Below are 24,025 nucleotides of genomic sequence, written 5' to 3'. Positions count from 1 at the left end.
GAGGTTTCCACTTAGTGTTTTCAATTCGAAGAAAAAAAAGAGCTGTGTGTAAGACACTGCCACTAAGGGCGGCTTCTTGAGGTGGGTGAGCCCCTAAGATATGATGCAAGATTGAAGGAAGTGCTTTTCTGGTCAAGTTATCAGTTGTACTTTTCGTCACTTTTCTGAGTCATCTTTTTTTTTCTCAAATGTACGTAATTATTAGATGCAAAGTGGTGTATGTTGTCTGAAGAGAGACTCCTGTCCCTGGGGTAGGATATCGGGAGTGTATTCAGTGTTCTATTACACAACACAAGCAGCGAAAGAGGTAGATTCAGAATAGATTAGATTTCATTGTCATTGCTTGTATTTTAATCATACACTGTTATTTCTGCAATGCTTTTTGTGACAGATTTAATCTGACATGCCTTCCCTTTTTGTCACAGACATGAAAAACACACTTCTTTCTTTGACTTAAAGTGTTACTCTACACAGTAGAACTTTGGCAATATGCTGCCTGCAAAAATGGTAAACACAAATAACATTTTATCAAGGTGGTTTTTTTATGGACCCAGCGAAGAATTTGAAGAAAGATGTGTTACCAGGAGCTGACTTGTGGAGCTTTTGTGATTTATGAAACAATAAAAGAATAACAGCTTTTAACTGGTGGTGTCATAAGGCAGCAGGTAAAGAGTTCCTGTGTGCATACATATCCAAGCAGGTCTCAGACAAGAGTGAAAAATAATGCCTTTTTTTTTTATTTGAATGAGGCAATATTTTTGCGTAATATGTAATTTAATCAGAGTCTTTGTGGGTACAGTTATAATGTCTTTGCTGATATGTGATTTGTAAGATAGGATTTTTATCTTAACCTAAATAAATGAATGAAGAGTTTACTCCTCTTTCTTATTTTTAACTGTTTATTTTTCTCAATTTTGGTTTAGTTTTGGTCTGATGTACAGGTAGTAGCTTTCGCTGTTCAATGGAATATTTTGTGCCTGTTGAAGGAGCTGTCTAAATAGTCCACTAGCACAGGCTAGACCTCAGAAGAGAGAGCAGAGGCAGAAGAAGAGTGGCACTGAATAGCCATACATGCATCAAAGCCAGCTGCTGTCTTAAAATTTGCTTAACAGCAAATCATCAAACACAAAAATGCTCCCCTCAGTTCTTTTTTTCCTGAGGGAAAAAGAACTGCGTAGCACTAGATTGATTTCTTATTTTGATTTTTTTTTTTCCTTTTTGATTTACTAGCTCATGGTTGGGTTTGGGTTTTTTTGTTTTGGGTTTTTTGTTAGTGGAAATTAAATCAGCTACCGTTCTGAGTGGAAAAAAGGAGAACTTTTAAAAAATGTTAGCTGATATGCACCAAAAGGGTTGAGCGAACTGACCAGCACTTCTAGTCCTGTCCTCTCCCATCCACCTTCCCGTTTCTGTAAATTCAGCAGTAAAAACCTATTGAAATGTGATATCACCAAACTGAAGCAATCAGTCTGAAATGATTAAAGAAGATGACTGTTCTTTCCTTCAGATGACCAAAAGTCATCTTGTTCAGAGTTCCTTATCTTCGAGATGCTATTTCACAACTGTTTCTTTCTAAGTGTGTATTTCCTGTTAAAATCCGGGGGGGTTACATTTTAGGTAAGCTTGTATGCAGAAACCATCACGAGTAGTTATAAGAACTGGGGTCTGTCTTCCTCTTAAAATTGTGTTAAATGTTTTAAAGGAAAAAGTGTTTGTTTATTTCTTTAGAAATTTAGCAGATTATGTGTCAGGGTGAAATTTTGTTTGCTGAACTTATCTTAAACCTCGGGAGGGGAGGAAGGTTCCATTTAAAGGTCAAAGCATTTCAAGATTTCAGTTCAGTATATTTTTTACCTTTAAAGTTTTCCCTTACCCCACCCAGACTCAGACCTTAGAAACTTTCAGATGCCTTACGTGTTCATCTTGTATTGAAAGTTTTGAAACAGCTCTACATTAAATGCCAGAATAGTTAAATATTCACGTACATATTGTTATCATCCACTGCGCACAAACACTTCTCTGGCAAGAAATTCGATGTTTGAGGTTAGGGGAGAATGCTGGAGCTGACAAAATTCAGATGCTAATGATAATTAATTTATGTGGTGGCAAAGATAGGTGCACTGCCAGGTGCTTTACAGGCAGATAAGATCTGGTTTCTGCTTCAACGAGTTTACAATCGGAGGCCCCAGTTTTGCAAATAGTTATGCACATGAGTTATGCCACTGAGTGCAGTGACACTACTCATGCATGTGAAGTTACTCACCTGTAGTGAGCATATCTGTGTACAGTTTCACCTGCATTAGCTTTTCAATTGATTGTGTGGTGAGTCAGTAATTGTTCAGGATAATAATTGAAGTTATTTAATAAGCTCTGCGAGTCAGAAGTTAAAAAATAGAGGAGTCACTTTTCCTTAAGGGAACGGAAAACCAAGTTTTTCAAGATGCAAACAATCCACGTTAGATCTGGCACTTTCGTGTCACACTGGCTTAAATTATGTTTATTTGATTACAAATCACAAAGGAGAAATCACGCAATAATTGGAAGGGAAAAGTGTTATTCCCCTTCTTCATTTGTTGTGATTCTGATCTTGGGGGCCACGTTAAGAGCGTTTCCAGTGAAATTACTTTCAAGTCTGGGAAAATGTAATCAGCAGAGGCCTTGGTAGCTGTAAATTTGTGGCAGCAGTCCCTAATTCATCTTGTAATTCTGTGACAGGCTCTGAATTGCCCGTATTTAGCCAGGGATCACCTCAGTGGACAGTTAATGAAAGAGCAGAGGGAACTTGAAGGTCAGTCACACTGAATTCTTTTTTCTTCCTGGATGTGTCTTTTTTATTGCAACCTATGTTTCTTTGTATAATTTATTAAAGAAAACCCCTTTTTTGTTTCTGGCAAAGGCAAATCTGATGCTTCTTTCCTTGAAGAGTTTATAAAATAGCCCAAAATGTCTCAAAATAGATGTTTCTGTTGAAACTGCTGCACACAATTACACTCTAGACAATTTCTATTTCTTGTCTGAGTGTGGTTGTGAGAATAAAACAGCAACAGATGCTGCAACCAGGTATGTTTTTGAGAATGGAATTTGTAAATTGACATGTAAACTTAATCTCAGTACAATAAGAAGACTTTAGTTATTGGCTCAAGCTCACAATAAATGAATTTGAACTTCAGAAATAACACCAGTAAATGCATTTGGGTCTGCTGGATTCAGACTAATCAGCAGATAAGGTGCAATAATATTTGTTTGTTGAAACACTGTAGTAAATGGGGCTGACTTGGCAAAATACAAGACTTTCTTGTGACATATATAGTATAAGAGACATGTTGAAAGAAATCAAAAAAATAAAAACAAACAGGGGTCATGGAATAAAAATTATACTTCTTTTTCTTCTTTCTTCATTAGTAAAGTTAGTGCCCGTTAACACTTTTTTCTCTTTTTCAGTATCCTTTCTTTGAAGAACATTAGCTTTACCTCTTGTTCTATCTCATTCAACCTGTCTCTCAGAGTACCTTGTGTCTGAATCTTCTCTCTCTAGCTTATGCCTCCAAACCTTTTGCCTCCTTTTTCTGTCCTTTTTATATTGCCTTTTTTCCCCTTTCCTTTATTTTGACTTCCATTCCAAATACATTATCTTGCCATCTCAGAATTCCCTTTCCCTGTTCAGCCAGTGTCAGAAAAAAAATGTATGGGGCTCACCATCATTTGACACTTCAAAATCAAGTATTTTGAATGACCACTCTGGCTCCAAGCAAAAAAGAGGTGTTGGTAGATGAAGTAGTGTTTCTTCAGCACCTGAGCTCCTTTCAGTCACAACAAGATCACTGCTAATTCCTCTCAGGTTGAATTCAAAATCCTTTGCGACTCTTGGGAAGATTCATTTGCTATTAAACTCAACCTACCAAGTAGGGAGAAACAGGAGATAGGAAAAGTGAGTAGAGAAGTTCACTTTCTGCCTGGTATACAAGGGAAAGTTAAAAAAATATTTAGAGGTGAGTTTATTTTTCAAAGTGCATTCGGTTTAAACTAGCTGTAAGAATTAACTCCACTTTAATGGTTACCATCTACTCAAGTAAGTCGTTACTATAAGTAGAGTACAATGAGCTTTTCTATTTGTGAACTTGGGATTCCATGTCACTTTTTAATAGGCTTCTAAAGCACATGTCCTTTTGACTAGCTCTGATGCAGCAGTGGTCATCACTAGCTGCAGGACCTGCTGCTTCACATGCACTATCTGTGCCTGTTTCGGTGCTGGGACATCTCTTGTGGACATTGTGACTGTGACCACTTCTCATTTACCAGCATCAAGGGATTTCCAGCTCCAGTTGGTGCTAGGGAAAGCAAGGTGATGCCTTCTAACTCCGTTGGACTGTATCTGTACAGACAAAAGGGGGGGTTGCCCATATAAAACCCTTTGAAAAGAATGCCAATACAGTCTTAGTCAAGTCTCATGGAACAGCAATGGTTATCGGTTCTTGCACAAACCAATGTGGGGAACAATGTGGCCTCTCTTACTGTTAGCAACACCACATTTCTACGTGTGCTGAGTTTCCAATATTTGTAAAGAAGCCACTCTGAGAAGGTTGATTGGAAGTGATCAGGATTGTTTCGCATCTCAATTTCACGTATTTCTGTTGAAATCAGGATAAGTGGTCATATATTAGATGCTGAATTTGGCAGTAACAAAATTCCTTGAAGGAGGACATGAAAATCTTCTGTTTGTTTGTAGAAGAGTATTGTTAATTTAACGTAATTGGGTGTCAAAAGCCATCATATGCTATGCGTTTATAAAGTACTTGTATCAATGGTGTAAAAGATCCAATAACAACCCAAGAAACTTCTCATTATGAGAGGAGAAAAATATTAGTGCTTTTCCTGACACTGTTTGGATTCCTCTGTGGAACACTAATCAAGTCCATTCAGAAAGGTCTTAATCAATTTAATTAAAATCTGTCAGATCAAACTGATTAGCCTGACATCCAGCCTGGCGGGAGGAAGGAGGCTGGTACATGCATTGTAACTGTGTTGAGGTGGCCTTGACTGCAATCAGAGATGTGTGGCTGCTGTGGTGATCAAAGCCATCTTTCATTGTCCTCAGGATAAACATTAGGGCTCCTCCAGGCAAGTGAACTGGTTTCTTTTAGTTAAGAAATATTTTATACCTCTACAGCCCTAGCAGCTCAGGAGGGGACAGCAGGTACCTGGCTCTGCGTGTGATTGAAGGGGAGTGCCAGGTGACATTTTCTACCCTTCTGACAATGGGCATACAGATTAAACATTTCTCATCCCTTCACCATCCTCTGTTTTAGCTGTTGGCCATGACTACTGCTGCATGGGTAGGAGTGAGACAGAGGCCCTGTTGACAGGGTGACTGTGCCTGTTGATGCTGTGGGTGTTGCTGCAGCAGAGCCTTCCACGGAGTGGTGTGTCCACATGGGGCGTCTTTCTTTTGAGGACTGAACTGAAGTGGGAGATGAAAAACTACACCCTCTGCTATCTGGCTGTGCTTATCCAAAATATGAGGAACTACCTCAACCATGTAGGCTTCTTAATCCTGCAGCTGTTAATAATGATGTGTGGTTTCTATGGCAATCATCAGGGCAGCCAGTGCAATCTGTGTCTCTCACCCTTTCCACTTCCCCTACCCCACACATGTACTTACAGAGTACCTCTCATCTTCAAAGATTTTAATAAACATTTTTATCCATCGTTATAGTGGGATGGATCCATCAAAAGGGTAATAGCTAGTAAATACTCAGTTTTTTGGGCCCCAATCCTGCAGATGCTTAGGCATATGTTTTAGCTTTATCTGCCATAATTCAGGCTTCAGTGGAACCATTCACAGTGCATGAAGCTAAGCGTATGTGTAAGATAGAAATTACAAAGATTAAATAGTATTCCTGTTAGCTAGAAGTCAAAAGCTAGATGAAAACAGTGACTCCAACGACAGAGGAAATGCAGTTCCTGAAGGAAGAGCAGCAGCAGCTGACATGAAAGACTTGCCAACAGAAACCTGTCAGTGACACGTGTTTGGTCTTTATTTGTGAGAAGGACTCTTCTCCTGGCAAAATGTCAACAGGCCAGTTTCTCTGAGGTGGAATTCATCTGGGGCATCCAGTTCCACTTGTGTGGGCGCACACCTAGTGAAAGCATCTTTCTACATCATCTGGAGATGCTTTTCCTGACTCTTACCTTCCCAATACTTTCTGGCCATGTCCGTTGAATTGATACCAATACCCTTGAAATGGGCAAGATAGTTTTAGTTTGAACAGTGATCCTGCAGTAAAAAGGTTATGTTTCATCAGTTTAGGATCTTAAAGTTGGAGAAAGATGCTTCAGGGAATGATTTAGGGTGATAAGGGTAGGGCAGACAAATAGATAAGAAAATAAGCCACTAGCCAATATATTTGTCTTTTTTTTTTTTTTCTGAAATAATGTTTTTCCTTTTCTGCTATCTAGGCCCAAGCTCAGATGCATAGACACATTTTCCCCTACTTGCCAAAGACTTCTTTGATCCTGATCTTGTATTATCTTCACACTGACCAAAGGAACCACCCATGATGAGACCTTTTGGCAAGAGAATGGATTACACAGCCTACACGTGGTCTCATCTGTTGATGATGACCAAACTCAAGCAGTTCTTCCTAGTGAAGTACCAGAGCCTATCTTGGTTTTCCTCCATGCATTTATTACGGAGTCCCTCCCCTGACATCTTCCCAATTTCTCCATTAATTTTCTCTTAGGTAATGCAAAACGGAATTCTCTTCAACTGTGCTCATTCTGCTCTAATTTTTTTTTTTTGCAATCATCAGGTACATAGCTTGAAGAACTTAAAGGTTCCAGTCATGGAACTGAGACCAAGCAATAGGTTCAACTCATTGCTATAATGCATGTTGTAGAATATAAACACGCAATAATGAATTTTTGAAAATATATTTTTAGTAAGATACTGTAAAATTTGTCTCTTCCAATGAAACAACAGTACTAAGTGTACGTATTACTTGAATCAAAGTGATCTTTATTTTTTACTTCATCTTTTGCATTCAGCTAACCTAATATTTTCAAGGACTGGACATTATTGATCTATTTTTTTTCTTTTCTTCCTGGCTCCTAGGTCACAGTTTAGGCCCTAGTTCAGCAAAGTACTTAAGAAGAGGCTTATCTTTAAGCACATGTTCAAGTCTCAGCAGAGTAAATGAGAATTAAGCAAATACTTAAGTACTTTACTGAATAGGGATAGAATTAAGCATGTAGTTGAATGTTTTGCTGAATCAGGGCCTTAAAATTAAAAATTAATCTTATTTGTGCTACGAAGATTGAAAAGCTACGCACTAGATTTGGATCCTGAATTAATATAACCCAGGAAAAGGATAGCACCAACTGTCACAAGAAGAGAGGTGTATAGGTGCAAAAACGGGGTAAAACTGAGGTTGTTAAAATAGTGGGTAGGACTCTGGGAGATGTGCACTCGGTTCCTATGTCTGTTTCAGGCTAAATTACTGGAGATCGACATTCCTTTGTGTTTTAGTGCTGACACTGGTGAGCCCTGGCATGCATAAAACGTTCTATAACGTTAATACCTGCCACGCTAAGTCTGAAGTTGCAGGAGAAGAGTCTTAATCTTTCTAAGTCTCCACACATACGTTATTTGTCCCGTGAAGTGAAGGTAATGCCAATTCCCATCTTTCACGTTGTGTCTCCCTTCTCTATCTGATTGCAAATTCTTTGAGCTGGTAAGGTTTCTTTCTAGCATTTACATGATGCCTGGCACAGTGCTCTTGCTTGTGGCTTCTAGATGGTTTTGTAATTAAAGTCTGTAATAATAAATCTTGTGCTTTGGGTTTGACAAAATAATCTGTGTGGTGTGACAAAGTATCATTGCAGCTGCAGTTTTTTTCAAGAGTTAGGTTAATAGAAAATAATGGCAGCACTAAGTAGTTTTCTGACCTGCATAAGTAACTTGTGAAACTCTCAAAAAAAAAAGATTTGAAAAGTATGGTAACTTTCCACTATTTTTTAGGAAGACAGCTGCTGTTTTCAGCCTCTAGAGTTGAGCAGCTTATGGATGGATGTATGGGAATGTTTGCATGGACTGGGTTTAGGCATGTCTGTTAAATCTGCGAACATCTAGTATGAATTTTTAGTGCCTGTGAATTCCTTCTGAGCAGTTTTTGGTATCAGTAATAAGCATTTGAGTTGTTTAAGGGAGGTATTTGACAACTATCATTTCTACAAACACGGAGCTTTCGCCCACGGCTGACTCAGTGTGCGTCAGTGTGCATCCTGATGTTCTGTGTTGGGGCAGTTGGTGTTACCCTGTAGCAACGCTTAGAGGAGACTGATTGACCCAAGTGCTTCTCTTAAACTAAATTTCATACAAGGATACCTTAACAAGTGTGCATAGTGAGTGTAATACGATCTGTATAGGTGCTGGCTAATGGTTAACCGGCTCTGTTGAACCTGTGTTTCTTAAACAAATGCTATCAGTGTGAGATGAGTTGTCTTACTTCTGCAGACAGGCTAGTTCAGGTTGGAGACTAAACCTTTCTTCTTAGAAGACAGCAGGAGGGCTTTCACTGCCTGCTCAAGCAGGGAAGGGAAGGAAGGCATCACATTACTAGAACTGCTGTTTTCAAATAAAGACAGGAGGGATGAGGGTAGTAGGGTCTCTGAGTATGTTCTGAAGTTTGTAGAGTGGCTGACCTCAACTCAGCTGTTATTTTGATTTTTTAACTGACTGCGGTCTGAACCAGGTGCTTGATGCAGCGTAGAGCTTCTCAGGATAGTTGGCGTAGCTTTGTTTTAACGCTTTGAGAAAGGGGAGAGAAATAGGCAAGATCATGCTTTATGCAGGAGGTTACAGTGTGGAGATACTCCGTACGGAGTATGAAGGGGCAAGATAGTGCTGAAACTTTGAGCTTTCTGTACAAGGCAAAAACCTAATAGATCAGGTGAGTCAAAACTGTGGAACTTACTTGCATGCTGGGGGCTTTGAAAACTTTGTGAAAATTGCTTGTTATAAGGCATATGGGATAACAGTCTTCTTTTCTGAACTTGAAGGCAAAAATTTACATTTTCTTTATGTGAGAGACCTCTCACCCAAGCACAGTTCTTGCAATGATAGCATTGTATGGTCATCTTCATTAGTCATCTTGACTTATAAAATGGGTTGTGTTAGTATCTTAAATCTGAGCAGTTATTGAACTGTTTAAAAAACGCTGGTTCTGGATGAGTTGTAATTGGGGTATTTTTTGATGAGTTGGTTGGTTTGGTTTGGTTTTTTTTAATGCCAAACACAAATGCCCTCTATGTATTTAAAATAAGAAACGTAAGCTTCAGTTGAGCATAAGCAAATTATTTATTCCTACAGGTAGAAACCCAGAACTCAGCATTGACAGCTTTAAAAGCATATCTAGAGCAAATCCAGTGTTTTGCTTTTTCACAGTTATGGGCGGAGTAAGTTGGTATTTCATTTTTTTGATCCTGACTAGTAGGAGATATATGCATTACATCAGAAATTGTCTCTTTGTGGTTATTTTTTCAGACTAACTTTTCCTCCCTTGATGAATGAAGTGATCCACCTCTACAAACAAATAAGATTGCTAGCTTTGAATAAAGTAATAGATTTTTAACTGTATAGCATCTGCTCACAATAGAAGCCTCTGTTCAGAACAGAAGTTTAGAACTTGATGCATTTAAGGTATTTTTATTGACCAGATAAAAAATTCTTTGTTAAAGTATTGTTGGGCACTCAGTTCCTTCTTCATTTAGGTTATCCTTGCACTGGTGTGCAAGCATGTTTGATTCAATTGAGTTTTCTGTGACTTAGACTATTAAACACGTGACAAGAAACAAAATGATGAAAGATTTCAAAGATAACTCTTTCTCTTCTAGTTTTATGTTGTTAATAGTAAACGACACTTCCTAGTTAACATGACATGAAAGTCTCTGGAATAAGTAATGATTATTTTAAGAACTTTTCATTCACAGAAAAAATACATACTTCTAATTTTTTATTTAGTTTTTTACAATTACTATCAAAGAACAAAACCTTTATTTGTAGCTTAAGTTATTTTGTTTAAATAATTTTCTCTTGACAGAGTATGGTTTCATATGATAACTGAGTTGATTTACAATAGAGAATGTAAGAAATGTTAACATATTTTAAACAGATCAGTGAAATAATGGTAGGCCTGGAACACAGACGATATTGTTTTGTAAATTCTCCAGTAATTTTTTTCTTAGGCAGAAAAATCACACTTGTGCCATTTCTATGAATTATTCTATAAACTCAAAAAAGTTTAAGATTATAAATCAAAATTTTGAAGCAAATCAGAAATTAGGAATTTGGAATGAGAGGCTAGTTTTTGTTAAATGCTTTAGCAATTTTTTTTTTAAGAACAGCAAAGTTAAAAATTTTTATCTCCTTAATACCTTTCTGGATTAAAGTTATAAATTCTAAAATTACTTTATGAATGCAAGTTTCGGGAAGGGGGCGTTGTTTTTTTGTTTTTTCACGAACATCCATTTCATGGAGACTTCATGAGTTCCAGTGCATCTTCCAAATATTGACAGTGTCGGGGCTGGATGGAAAGTTCAGGCCAAATCTTGAACCTCCTCTTGTTGGTTCTACAGACTGTCTGGAGTCCAAAGGTTACGAACTGCTTGTAAACTATCTCCAGAATAAAAGCCTGTGCCAGGACATCAGTGCTGGTATTGTGTCCTCTATTCTTTTCCTAATTTGCTGTTTCTCCCCATCCTGCCCCCGTGGATTGTCAATGGCCTGAATTGCTTCAGTCTGTTTAATTCAGTGAGGCTGTGCTAATCGGTGTCGCCTGAAAGCCTATCCTGAGACCCCGAGACTTCAGAGATGTTAATTCGCTTAGTACTACAAAACTAAAAAAAAAAAAAAAGAAAACAAAAAGAGAGTAGTTCGACATTGTCCGCTCCAGCGGATTCAGTAGCAGCCAACACAACAGCCAGTACACAGATTTTAATGGTACCGACTTAACAGCACTATTTTCTTTAACGTTGAGCACCACGCACAAACGCGAGGTAATTGATGTCATGTATTAGCCTAAAGGGTCTCTCTGCAGTATTTTTTTTCTATGTGGGATCTGGCAACATAAAGATTAAAATTTGCATTCGAATTTATTGTATAAGATTGACCCAGTTATTAGAGTCAACGGAAATCTTCCCGCGAACCCCATTTTAAAGAGTTTGCTTTGCTTAGCTGTGCAAGACGTGCATATTAAATCAAATAAGACTATTCATGTCCTTAAACCTGAAGCAGTTACACGACGCTGAACATACAGGTTTCTCATAGCGGATGTAGACCCGTCTAGTACGTACCTGGAGGAGAATCTTCAAGCTTGAGTTAGGTGTGAGGCTCTCCAGGTAGCTCAGTGGGAGAACACAGTACTCGGGAGAGGAATCCCAGGAGCCAGCAAGCTCAGCCAGGGGCATCCTGAATTTAGTTCAGTGATTTGTGCATTTTTGCAAAGTGGAGGATAGGGCATAGTCCAACACAATCCTTCCCCAATAAATGGAATTGCCTGTCTGTTCTTTGGATATCCTTTGAGAATCCAGGCTTGACCTCTCAGGCAGAAATACAGAATGGTAGATTTCTTCAATGTTATTTAAAAATTGGTTCTAAATGATCATTTCTGACTAAAGTCCTTTTCCAAAAGAATACTTCTGCTAGAGAGACAGGGAGCGATCACTTACAGCTTTCCACAGGCAAATTGTATGTATTTTATTCCCAACTGTGATAAATTTAGCTTAGTTTTAGTTTACAAAGAAAACTTCAGCAGAGAAATGTAATTTCTCCTCATTGTCTAAAGATAACAAATAGTACTTATCTCCTTTGTCTAGTTGTTTTTCAGACATGAAATTCCTGGTAAATGGATCTAATTAATATAAACATTTTTAAAACTCACACATTTTCCCCCTGCAACATCGTGTGTTTTTTAGTTAGTATCAGAATATGTAGTATCAGTGGTTCATCAAAGGTCCAGTGAAGGCAACTTATGTGAGTCTTAAACTATTAATTGATCCTCGCTGATCAAGTTAAACTTGCTGCTTTATTCAGGAGAAATAAGTGGTTGTGGTTGTTTGTTTGTTTGTTTTTTGTAAAATAGCTTTTACCAAAACTTTTTTTGTATCAGAATTTTTTAATGCTTTAGTGGCATATACCTGATGAGTATACTCTAAATACCCTTTGTAGCCAGCAGTAATCTTAATGATAAATAATTTTACAATGTTTCAAATGTTCTTAACTATTGGTGAGATAATTCCAAATTTTGTGTGTTAAATATTTTCAAGAAATAGGCTTGCTGACTTTTAATCTGCAGGTCTGTTTCGTACAGCATGCAGTTTCCAGGTACTCGGTATCTCTTGTGCTACGTAACCCGTCTCATGTGAACGGCTATCTAATCTTGTGGTAGGTGAGAAGCTGTAATTTGTGGGGTTTCTTATCGAAATACAGAAAACTGATGTGGAAAGAATGGCGATTAAGATGTATTTTGCCCGCACAATATTAATCCTGTTTTTAAAAATAGATGGCACTGAACGAATAATCTCCAGAGCTGTTAAAACATTGCAGGTTGCATGGTTCAAAGGCAAGCTCTGCAGAGGGAAACTCCACGGGGCAGCAGCGCCCCTCACTCCCTGGGAGCCGAGTGTCCCTGCCGTGCTCACCAAGATCTGATCGTCCAGTGATGCAAGAGTTTGCTAATTAAACAGTTCACAGAGGTGTTTGGGGCAGAACCTGTGGACATTTAACCAATTGAACAATTTATTGCTGTAATTGAAGGGGTTAGCTGGTGTTTATTAACTAGCCTTCCTGTCACGTTCCAATGGCTGGGCTAACCCTTGGTCCCTGACTTGTTTTCAAGTGTCCCACCGTAGTGTTGTCTCTGCAGTGTCACTCTTCAGGCTGCTACTTCAAGGCCAGAACTTCATTTATCTGCCTTTTGCAAATTCAGCAACATGATTGGGCATTTTTTTCCTTGCTGTAGCAACTGTTTTATTACAAACAAAACACTGTCCCTTTAGAGCAAAAAGGAGGTTTTATCTTCGACCAAAAATAAATTTGGATTATTAGGAAATTTCAGCAAACTGATTCTGGTTTGAACAGGATTTCTGGTTTTGTAATCTCAGCATAGGGATTGTTTTCCTTTTACGATCATGGTCACCTCTGCTGTCTCTATCATCACTGGAGCTGGCTTGGGGCTGGGGTAAAGGCATCATTGCAGTAGCGTGCAGCAGGTCTTCCAGTCAAACCACTGAAGCACGCGCAGTTTGGGACACAAATCTATTCAAGGAAACAATGAGTCCTGATGGTGATAACAGGCTACTTCTCCCCCTTACCCATGAAAGCTTCTATAACTAGAACTAATTGGCCGTTCTTAAAGTGCAATTAGCAGGGATATTAATCTAGGCCTGACAGGTGTGAAAATGTGTTTCTTTGAGTCTATTCAAAAGACACTCTCTCTGATCACCCGTAGGAGAAGCCTGAAGCAATTGTGGCTATAAACTTGCAAGGCTTTAGTTTGTTGGAACCGAACAGCCCACATTTAATAATCTCATTTGAGTCAGATGACATTAACTCCACAGAAATGGATGGAAGGAAGTTCACTTAATACTGACATAATAGTTGGTATCACTTCCATCATCGGGAAGGGAAATGCCTGCTTCCGCCTTCATTTGGGTACAAGAAGAAAAGGGAAGACTTAAAAAAAAAAGATGTTTTAATGAGAAAGCTGGGACTGAATTATTTTGCATTAAGGATCATTAGGTGTTCCCCCTCAGTTTACCTCTAGTGCAGTTTAATAATCTCCATTTGTAATCCTTGTTGCTTTTCTCATTTAGTTGTTTTTCATCCCATTAGGCACAGCATAGAGCAGAGACTTTAAAAAGTGTTGCCAACAAGGGTGGCTCATCTCATCAGCTATGCAGGTTTTAAGCAGTACTAATGTAACAATTGGTGATGGAGTTTCAGGACTCAGGAAGGATACATCACTACTAGTTCAGCTTTTTTACAGCTCGTGTAAACAGGCACAGCTCAGCAGAGCTGCACTGGTTTATCCATGTCCGAAGACACTTAATTTAACCAGCAGACTTACTGTGGGATGCTGAAAGGGTTCTAGCTGAACCTACAGATGGCTGCTTGTGCTAGTGGGCTTCAGGCTTGGAACTAAATGAGGAAATTTGTATTTCCCATTTTAATTAAAAGGGGTATTCACAATCTTAAGACTGAAAGACAAACCTTAACCTGAGACATGCATCTGTTTTACATAAGATAAATGCGTTATAAGAGTGAGAAATTGCTTGAAGATGGGTCTTGATACTGAAAATAGCATGATTTCATGGGCATGCACATACATGTATACTCCTCAGTCAGCTAGAATTTTTTTCAAAGGTGGAAAATTTATGATATAGGTTCTGCTCTAAAAAAATGTCTGCATAATGTTTTACTAGCTCACTGTTCTGGAAGTATCTGAATGCCTAGACCACAGTGATATTTCTTAGAAATGCCTTAGAAGACTTTGAAAAGATGAATTTAGAAGAGGTCTCCTCAGTTGCTCAGCCCAGTCTCCTGACGGGAAAGGCAACTTTGTTAAAAAAAAAGTTGTTCTACTAATAACTGAGGCCCGTTTTACCAAGGCTGGGATTTCTTTGCCTCACTGCTCTGAGGGAAAAGCCCCTCTCAGATTAAAGTAGTTTTGACCTGAACTTGCTTGGGGCAGTTCTGTTGTTCTAAGAAAATCTTTAGCTGAAAAAACTCAAGAAATAGTTCCTTGCTGTTTACCCCACAACACATTTATAGAGCATAACCACATCATTTCCCAACCTTGGCAAAGTAGGAAAGCGAGAAAGATCATGCTTGCATAATGGAACAAGGTTCAGCGGCCTTCAAGAGTAGGAGCAGTGGCTGAGGTAGCCTTAGAAACAGTGTATGTCCCTGGACTTAAATTTGTGTGCCTTTCTGAGCTGTAGAGCTTATTACCTTAGCTGCTAATGTGTCTGCATTGCTATCTTGATACTGCGATGCCCCTCAGGACACTACGCTTTTCTAGCAGGCTTGGAGCTGGCTCTGCAGGCTTTGAGCATGCTGCATGGTGTAGACATGCTCTTTTGCATCTTTTCTGAAAACAGCTCTGCATTTTCTAACCTGATGCCATCGAAATTGATCTTGATTAAACACAGATGATCAACATAGCAAAGTTTATAATTTCTTTGGAACCCATTGCCCTTCTATCAAGACATCTCAATTTTCCAGGTGATTTACAGGTTTAGTATTCAATTCCTGGTTTAGAAGGGCAAGGCAGTCTTTTTCCTGATTACCCTACATAGTGCAAAACACCCAAGAGGAAGGAGGGTCTTGTGATTGAGACAAAACAGTATGATTCAGGACCTGTGGGTTCAGCTCCTATCCCTGCTCTCTGCTTGCAGTTAAACCTTGGGGAAGTCATTAGATCTCTTCCTCTTACATGAAATCTCTGATTCTTTCTGTCTTTTCTATTGAGCTGAGAGGTTCTTGTCACCAGCTGCCACATTTGTTTGCCTTCCTCACCATTGTTATCCACTAATGCAAACTAGACAGCCAGCCTTCTGACATTTGGGGAGGAAGGTTGAGGTATTAGAGTTTTGGGGTCTGTTCTTAGAATGGAGAACATGATCCCATGCCCAAATCTGCTACCAGGACTCCTGCTCACTTTTTCATCTTCCCCCCTAATTCTCTCCCCCCAACAGTTTCATTTCTCCCCATCTCTCCTGTACCCTCAGAAGCAGAGAGGAAGATAAGGGCTAGCTTTCCCCCTCCCTACTGTGAAAACAAAATATATCAGTCTTCTCTTAACCAGACGTGGGAACAAGATTACTCAAATTGATGTCAACTGAATATGAGTTACGCAGTTTTGCAAGTTGATGACTAAAACTGTTGGAATTACTCAGAGCTAAATGATTTGTTTTAGCTGGAAATTGGAGAACCTCTTGTTGTTTACACCACTGTTCATAGTGGAAGGGATAAGTCCTGCTGCTTCACATCTTCATTCTTTTTATAGACAAAAAGAGTGCACAATGAGGAGGTTTGTTCATACTTGCTTAACCTCAAATGGTTTGGATAATTACATTCTTTATACCTCGGTTGTATTTTCATTCCTATTCAGAGTTTTCATTACCAAGTTATTTTGTGGCTACCCAGAGTGACATTTAGTAATTGCATTGAGATGTTTCTCTTTTAGATTTCTAAACTATAATGATGCAGTAAACCCTGCTTTTACTCAAGAGTTACCTGAGCAAAAAATGCAGCAATTAAAATAATGGTTAAATAAGCACTGATGTGGTATTTATTGATGGAAAATTGCAGCTCTTTGCTGCACAGCTGGTAAGAAACAAGAGAATGAATAATAGCTACCACTGTCCCAAGTCTGAAAAGTCAGAGGAAATGGCAGCAAGAAAAAGCAAATGAAGATGGATGAAATCCCAGGAAGGTGAAGGGAGACATCCTCCATGCTGGACAGGGCTGGGCGGCTGACTCCTGGGTCACCTCAGCTGTTGCTTTTCGAAGTGGTGTTTTGAAAGGGCGCTGTTTGGGAGAAGAGCTTCCTGGCCACCACTGCCACACACCACTTGCAGACGCTGCCTGTGGGTCAGTGGGAGGTCACCACCAGTTAACTCAACACCTCCAGCAAGGAGAAAGCTCTTGGGGAGTAACTTTTTTACTATCAGTGTCTAACCTGCGCTGAGAGAACTCGCAGATGCTTAACTTGCCCCTTTGCTTTGTCCTGAACTAGGTTTTTGTGGCATCATTGGCACTGGCAACTACCATCTCTAGCCTTGTCTAGTGCAGCAGGTTCAGCATTGGTTTCTATAGCCCGGTGGTTGGGTTTTCTCCTGGCAAGTCCCTCTCTCTGTGCTGTGGCCACGGCTGAGCTGCCCTTCAGTACCTCACTAGCACCTTGGCAAAGCTGCCACAGATCAAGAGAGACCTCAAAGTCTGCAGAGGCAGCAGCATCACGTGCAGGCTTGCGTCCCCCCAGAGCATGCGTGGGTGCCTCCTGGGCTTGCTGTGTGCTCGGGGCACACCTCATGGGCCAGCAAAACCTAAACCAAAGTCAGGCCCATTGCCTGACACGGTTAAATGCCAAAGAGAGTCCAAAGGCAGCTCTTACACCTCTGCCTGTAGCCTGAATGTTGTCAGTGATGGCATCAAGGGTGAACATCAAAAGAGGATAAACTGAATGTGAAAGTGGATGGTGTTTGCTTATGAAATGTAAAATCTGAATATGTTCACCAAACTGCCTCAAGTCTGTAGCTCCAGAAGCAGAGCAGTTGCATTTAAATCACTGTGTTTTGAAAAAGATCAAACATGTAAATAAATGGCACAAGTAGTGCAGGAGCCCATTTTTTATTATATATATAGAGGTACATGAGAAATCAATGTATTTTACATTGCTCCCATGTTTTTACTTCTGGCAGCAGTTCAGAGCCCTGCTCACAGGTGCAGGCATTCCCTGGCTGTTAGTTCCCTGGTGGGGCTTTCCCAAGTATCCATGCAGATTTGGGGCAAAAGTCTGGAAAAGGTAAAATGCTGAGAGAAGAGGATCGAACTCTGCAAACTCTCTGCAGGTTTCAGGCTGTTCTGTTCTTGTCCATAAAGGAATTTCTTAGGCGTATATTTTATGTGTGTAGGTACATCAGTAAATGCATAAAAATACATACATCTGTTTTCAATAAAAGTGTTTCATGTTCTAAACATCTTCCAGATCTTAAAAATCTTAGGCTTCACATTTTCTCGAACAGGCTTGTTCAGGGAAACGAAAGAGAGTGCTTGACAAGATTATGGTGTTGCTTCTATACGTTTCCTTTATTCTTGTGGCTAAAAGGAAATTACAATGTGTTGTTAAGTCAAAACGTGGTCTGTGGAGCTGAACCAAAAAACTTTTAAATGGAATAAAATTCCCTTTCTGATAAAAGGGAAAACTACACAGCAGAGAGACAGGATATCTTTAATTTAAATAGTGGGTTTAGGTATATTAATTTGAGTTCAAAGCATCTTTCAAAGGGTATGATGCCCACATTTTTAATTTTACCTAATACTGAGCATCTGGTGTGGACTGGTTTGTGGTACTGAGAGCAAAAGGAAATACATTACTCATAGATGAAAGGAGTGAGGGGGAATCACTGTCCTAACTAAAAATAGCCTTTTTTCCACCAGTTAATATCAGCTGGAGGTTTTATTAAATAGTAATTGTCTAGAAAAGGACAATAATTGAGTGTGACTGTTTCCTTTCAGGGGCCAGGCCCAGGTGGTGAAAGTTAAGTATTGTCCTTCAGATAAGGTCCTGAAAACAGTTTTCCTGAATGTCCACCAAGCCCTTCTGCAAAATGTCCTTTCTGGGTGCTGAGCTGCAGACAGACAAAATCCAGGCCTTTTCTCAGGGCAGCAGCAGTTTTCAGGGATGTAGCACTGGAGGATTTTATGGCTGCACTGCAGATACAAGCTGGCTCACCTCTTTGGCTGGAACTCTAACCCAGAGGTGCAGAGATCACAAGAGACAAATGTCTTGAATTAAGAAATGGGGTTGACATCTATAAACGTCAGAGCACATCTAGTAGGCAACATGTGTAATAAGACTACAACATTATAACTAATAGGGAGATTGGAAAGCTATCTGAAAAAAAATGTGGCTTCTGTTCAGATCTGCACATTCAAAAACAAAATACACCAGATTAATGGGTTTTTTGTTCCTCCCCTCCCCTTTTATTTATTGATCTGAATCCCAATGGTCTTTTCCTAAAAATCAGTCTGGTTTTTTCAGTAAGAGGTTAGTAACAACTTTGCCTACCTTTATTCGAGTCCATAGTGAAGAAATGTGTGTTTCTGTGAGGTTAACCATATTTCCCTCTAGATCTCTCTAGGTTATTCTCTCTGAATGACCCTTTTATGCTTCATAATGTTAACACTTACCATTTGTCTAGGACTTTATGTATCATGAATATCTAAGCATTATTTAATTAACCTTTGCAAGTGTCCAGTGAGACAGAGAGCCATGAGATACAGCCAGACAGGAAATACTTTTTCTGCCCTGCAGATGTTTTCAAATTGCTACTTATTCCAAGCTGAATGGACTCAAAACTTTGGCGAGCTTTTCACGGAGGAAAAGTGGAGGAGGAGAGAGCGTGAGAGACACAGTGGCTTGCTGCAAAATAGCCAAAAGTTACAGAGTGCTCCCTGGGGAAAGGGAAAGCTATCATTTCAACCTTTTATCCTGCTTGGTGAAGTTTTGGGACTTCAGCCTTCTGCCTCCATATGCTGAATTAGGACTATAATGGCTGAGCCAGCCATGAGTCAGGCCAGCTCTGCTGGGTAGTCTGGGGACAAACACTTGGAGACAAGGCCACCATGGCCTTCTAGTGAGAGCAGCTCCCAAAAGCTTTGCTGGCTGTAGCTCAGACTGTCTTTTCTTTTGCGCTTCGCATAAGTGGTCTCACTGCAAGGTGAGGCTGAACTCTCATCCAGACAAAAAAAACACCTGAAAAATAGCACAGGTGTTCTACCAGGAAGCCTGGATTTTGGCCATGCATCATTTTCCAGGAGAAGCTGACCCCTTGGGTTGGTAAGGGTAGTTGCTTCCAAGACACAGCAGAAATTGATACTATATTCAGTCTGAGAATTCTTTATTCTATGGTTTGAACCACTAGACCACGCTTTTTCTGAAACAGGTAAGGATATTCGCATTTTTATATAGGGAAACAGAGGCACAGAAAGGGTACAAGGTGTGCCAGAAGCCACATAAGAGGCCTGCAGAAGAGCTAAGAACAGAACCCAGGTTTCCTGATACCAGTACCTGTGATTCAGCCACAGCACACTGTGAGGGCAGGACAGGAAGGGGCAAAGAGATAAAAAATTAATTTCTTCTGAAAGTGAAAACTCTTCTTGCTTTAGTTCGTGTTTTCTATTATATGCAGATCATTGCTACATCCCTATAATCTAATTTTTCTTTACCAGTTGGGTTTAACAATGAATGTTGCATTGGCACCTACCCCTGGAAACTCTTGGCCTTCTGCTAACCACAGATTGGTAGGCTAAAATGAGAGATTGCCCATTGAGAATATAATCCTGGTCTGCAGGGGGCACAGAGATTTCTTCCCCTCTGGGAAGCATCCAGTGGTTTACAGTAGCAGGAGCCTGAAACTCCACATTTAGTACTGCACACCATGCTGAAAGTTAAATGAACTTTGAAGAGGGGAAGAGTGGTCCTTAACTGATGAGAAGAGTGACAAGTTTCCTTGTGGAAACTTTAAACATGTAGAAAATACATCTGAAATTTTAAAAGGTATGTTAACTATGAGTTCAGGAAAGCAGATATTTTCCTGTCTTCCTTCCTTGCAAATATAGTGGAAAACCAATATAATTCTGTTCACATTTATTAATGTGTTTTAATAGGAAAAAAAAAGGGTCAGTAAGTCCTCTGAAAACAGACTAAAATGAAGGAAGATGAGAGTTCATGGCTTCCATATTTTGAGCCTGTGACTTCCAAAATCAAAAGCCTAGTAATCCTAATGGATTGACTTCCAAATTTCCTTGGATTTGTATTGCTGGACTTGTCTCTCTCTAGGGCTTAGCTGAATCCCTGCAGATAGATTTTTAGGTTTATATGCTGTAATTCCACTTAGTCCAGCTGTAAACTTGTGGTGGCTGAATTAATATATTATAGAGGGAAAAAAAGAAAAAAAAAAAAGAGTATACCTACAAACCCTCTAGTTTGTATATCAAATCCTGAGGGGGAAAAACTGGGCATTTCAATTAGTTGGTTGTGTGGCCTGATTGAAGAACAGCCCCGTGGCTAACAAAGCTTTGTCTGTAGTATCAGCTTGCTCCTCATCCACCAGGACAAATAGAGTGGTTGGTCATTAACGGGCTAGCCATCGGGTAGGGGTTTTGTTCTTAAATGGGGGCTTTGTCTTATCCCTGCTGTTTAAGCCCTCTCCAAGCACTCCTCACCTGTCATATCTGTCATACATTTAATTCATCACGCTCTCTGGTCAAAAGCTACACTGATAGTATCAAAAGAAGAGGAGGGGGCTTCTTATAACTTTAGCGATCAAAGGAGATTACCAAGCAAATAAGATTTTAATGAAGACGGCAGGTTGGGAAAGGAGAATTTACTGCATTGCAAATCACTAACACATAAACGTTCATTTTATCTGTATAGTATTTGAAAGTGGAATCCCAAACTATTACAGAAGGAAGGATGGATACATGTGTTGGTGCCTGGTTTTAATTAAAAACACAGAGGGAGGAGATGTAGGGGGGGAAAAAGAGCTCTTTTATTTCACTTTAAAGGTCATATTTTTATTCTGTAAATATGATGAGCGGACTGTGTTTAAACACAAGTTTGTTTTAATGATGACAAATACATCAAGCAATTTGCCACTGAACTGATATTGTCAGGCCAATGCTCTCTGTTATTTGACCTAAGTTTCAAAACATCAATCACAATACAGAAATACACTTGGCCTCACTGTATCTATTCAAGAGGCAAAGTAGGCAGGCCATTCCAGTCATATTCACTGAAATCCACATGTTCCTGGGATAGTACATGATGGAGGCCAGAGCTAACAGCAATGCATCTTCTGTGTCACTGAGTGTTTTATAGGAAGGCAGCCCTGTGCCAGGTGAGTGGAGAAAACTAAACACCTTCCCTTACACGTTCACATGGAGAAGAATGTGCTGCCCTGTGGTGCTTTGTCATGGAATGCGAGCCTGCAGCATCTGCATCTTAATTCACTGTTACCTTCTATTAAACCCACAGTCTTTTCACAGAGGAATTTTTCCTTTGGGACTGTCAGTCCCTCTATTTTCTGATAATGTGGTAACAACTGCTAGGGAATTATCTGTTGCAGTTCCTAATGCTACTCAAATGCTGTGTACTGCTGGCGTGCAGTACTCAAATGCTGCACAGCCAGTCATTTGGAGATGAATTTAGCAGCAAAGATGCTCTACTGGAAACATAAAGGTTATGGAGCAGATCATCTTGAGTACCATCAAGTGACACGTACAAGAGAACTAGGAGATCAGGCCCACCCAGCACGGATTTATTGCTTGACTAATCTGGTCTCCTTATGGCAAGGTGACCTGCTTGGTGGATGAAGGAAAGGCTCTGGATGTTGTCTACCTGGACTTCAGTAAAACCTTTGATACTGCCTTCCACAGCAATCTTCTGGAGAAACTGGCTGCTTATGGCTTGGACAGGTGCACTTTTTTCTGGGTAAAAACCTGTCTGGATGGCCAGGCCCAGAGAGTGGTGGTGAAGGGAGTTACATACATGTGGCAGACAGTCAGTGGAGTTCCCCAGTTCAGTACTGGGGGCAGTTCTGTTTAAATTCTTTACTGACAACCTGGACACAAGGTTCAAATTCACCCATTGTCAGTTCACAGACAACACTGAGTTGGGCAGGAGTTGATCTGCTGGAGAGCAGGAAGGCTCTGCAGAGGGATAGGAACAGGACAGGCTGGGTCAATGCACCAGGGCCAATTGTATGAGGTTCAACAAGGTGAAAGGCCTGGTCCTGCACGTGGGTCACAACAACACCCTGCAGCACTACAGGCTGGGGGAAGAATGACTGGAAAGATGCCTGGTAGAGAAGGACCTCAGAGTGCTGGTCAACAGTGGCTGAATGTGAACCAGCAGTGTGTCCAGGTGGCCAAGAAGGCCAGTGGCATCCTGGCTTGTATCAGCAACAGTGTTGCCAGCAGTGATCATCTCCCTGTACTCGGTACCTGGGAGTCCACACCTCAAATCCTGTGTTCAGTTCTGGACACCTCACTGCAAGAAAGACACTGAGGTGTGGAGCAAGTCCAGAGAAGAGCATCAAGCTGGTGAAGGGTCTGGAGCACAAGTCTTACGAGGGAGATAAGGTGGTTTAGCCTGGAGAAAAGGAGGCTCAGGAAGGACTTTCAACTAGAGGAAAAAGCCTCAAGTTGCAGGAAGGGAGGTTCTGACTGGATATATTAGGAAAAATTTCTTCTCTGAAAGGATTGTCAAGCAGTGGAACAGGCTGCCCAGGGAAGTGGCAGAGTGCCCATTTCTGGAGGAGGTATTTAAAAGCCATGTAGATGGTGGCACTTAGGAACATGGTTTAGTGGTGGACTTGGCAGTGCTGGGCCTAATGATATTTAAGGCCTATGATCTTAAAGGTCTTTTGCAACTGAAACAATTCTATGAACTTATAAATCAATGCTTCAGGCACTGGTGGGCATCTGCGCAGTGTCTAGAGCCAAATCTGCCCTGTTGGCAGCAGAACTAGGCAGCTTTATTTTTGCAGTTTTTCCTTGTGGTGGAAAGAAAGCCTTTGCAGTTGCTGAAGCCTTTGATAAAAGAAGGGGTAGTTTGTATTATTAGCACGGATGTTAACATCTTTACTTCAAAGACACGGGGGAAGTGGCTGCCTAGCTTTCTTTAAACTGAATTTAAAATGTGGAGTCCAGGAAGGAGCTCACAAAACCATGTCTGAACTTGTCAGCCTCTACGGGTTTGGGTGGAAAACTCCAGTTCTCACTTTCCGCTGAGTAATACTGAGAGCTCATTATTTGTGTGGTTTTCAACCTGGCTATGAATTATGAATGATTTATTTAAGAAGTGATAAACTATCAGTCTGCCCTTAAGCTAAGAGGAGGTCCCTGCAGCTTTGGTATTTTACATTCAACAAGGAGATGGTCTTCAGCACTCTTCCGACAGTAGAGTCAATATCTTGTATTTTCATTTGAGGGCAAGTATCCACCCCTTAAGTTGCTTTTCTGTAGCCCGCAGGATCTCCTGATAAGCAAGGCCCAATGAACTAGTTTTACTGAAAGAGAGATGGAAATGCCCATGGAGTCTGTCATCTGGTGGCATGAATTTAGCTGAACCACAGTCAGACCCAGATTTATTTGCAAGCAAAGATGGGATAAAGATACAGCCAGGACTACTTCAGAAACTCTGCTTGAATCTTGCTTTGAGTAAACATGTCAACAAGT

General features: G+C 40.2%; 1 protein-coding gene across 1 annotated transcript in view; it reads left to right on the top strand.

Annotated features, from left to right (window-relative positions):
- The first annotated feature begins 8,519 nt into the window (after positions 1-8,519).
- The window catches only part of PRDM1 (PR/SET domain 1), a 56,422-nt gene continuing 40,916 nt past the window's right edge, over positions 8,520-24,025 (top strand). Inside the window, exon 1 of the mRNA XM_032684104.1 lies at positions 8,520-8,948. The gene's annotated coding sequence lies outside the window, so the exon portion shown is untranslated. The remainder of the gene's footprint in view (positions 8,949-24,025) is intronic.

This window comes from Chiroxiphia lanceolata, chromosome 3, assembly GCF_009829145.1.
Source record: "Chiroxiphia lanceolata isolate bChiLan1 chromosome 3, bChiLan1.pri, whole genome shotgun sequence".
Classification (NCBI taxonomy): Eukaryota; Metazoa; Chordata; class Aves; order Passeriformes; family Pipridae; genus Chiroxiphia; species Chiroxiphia lanceolata.
The sequence above is the reverse complement of the archived record's forward strand: the minus strand, read 5'-3'. Positions and strand labels throughout refer to the sequence as shown.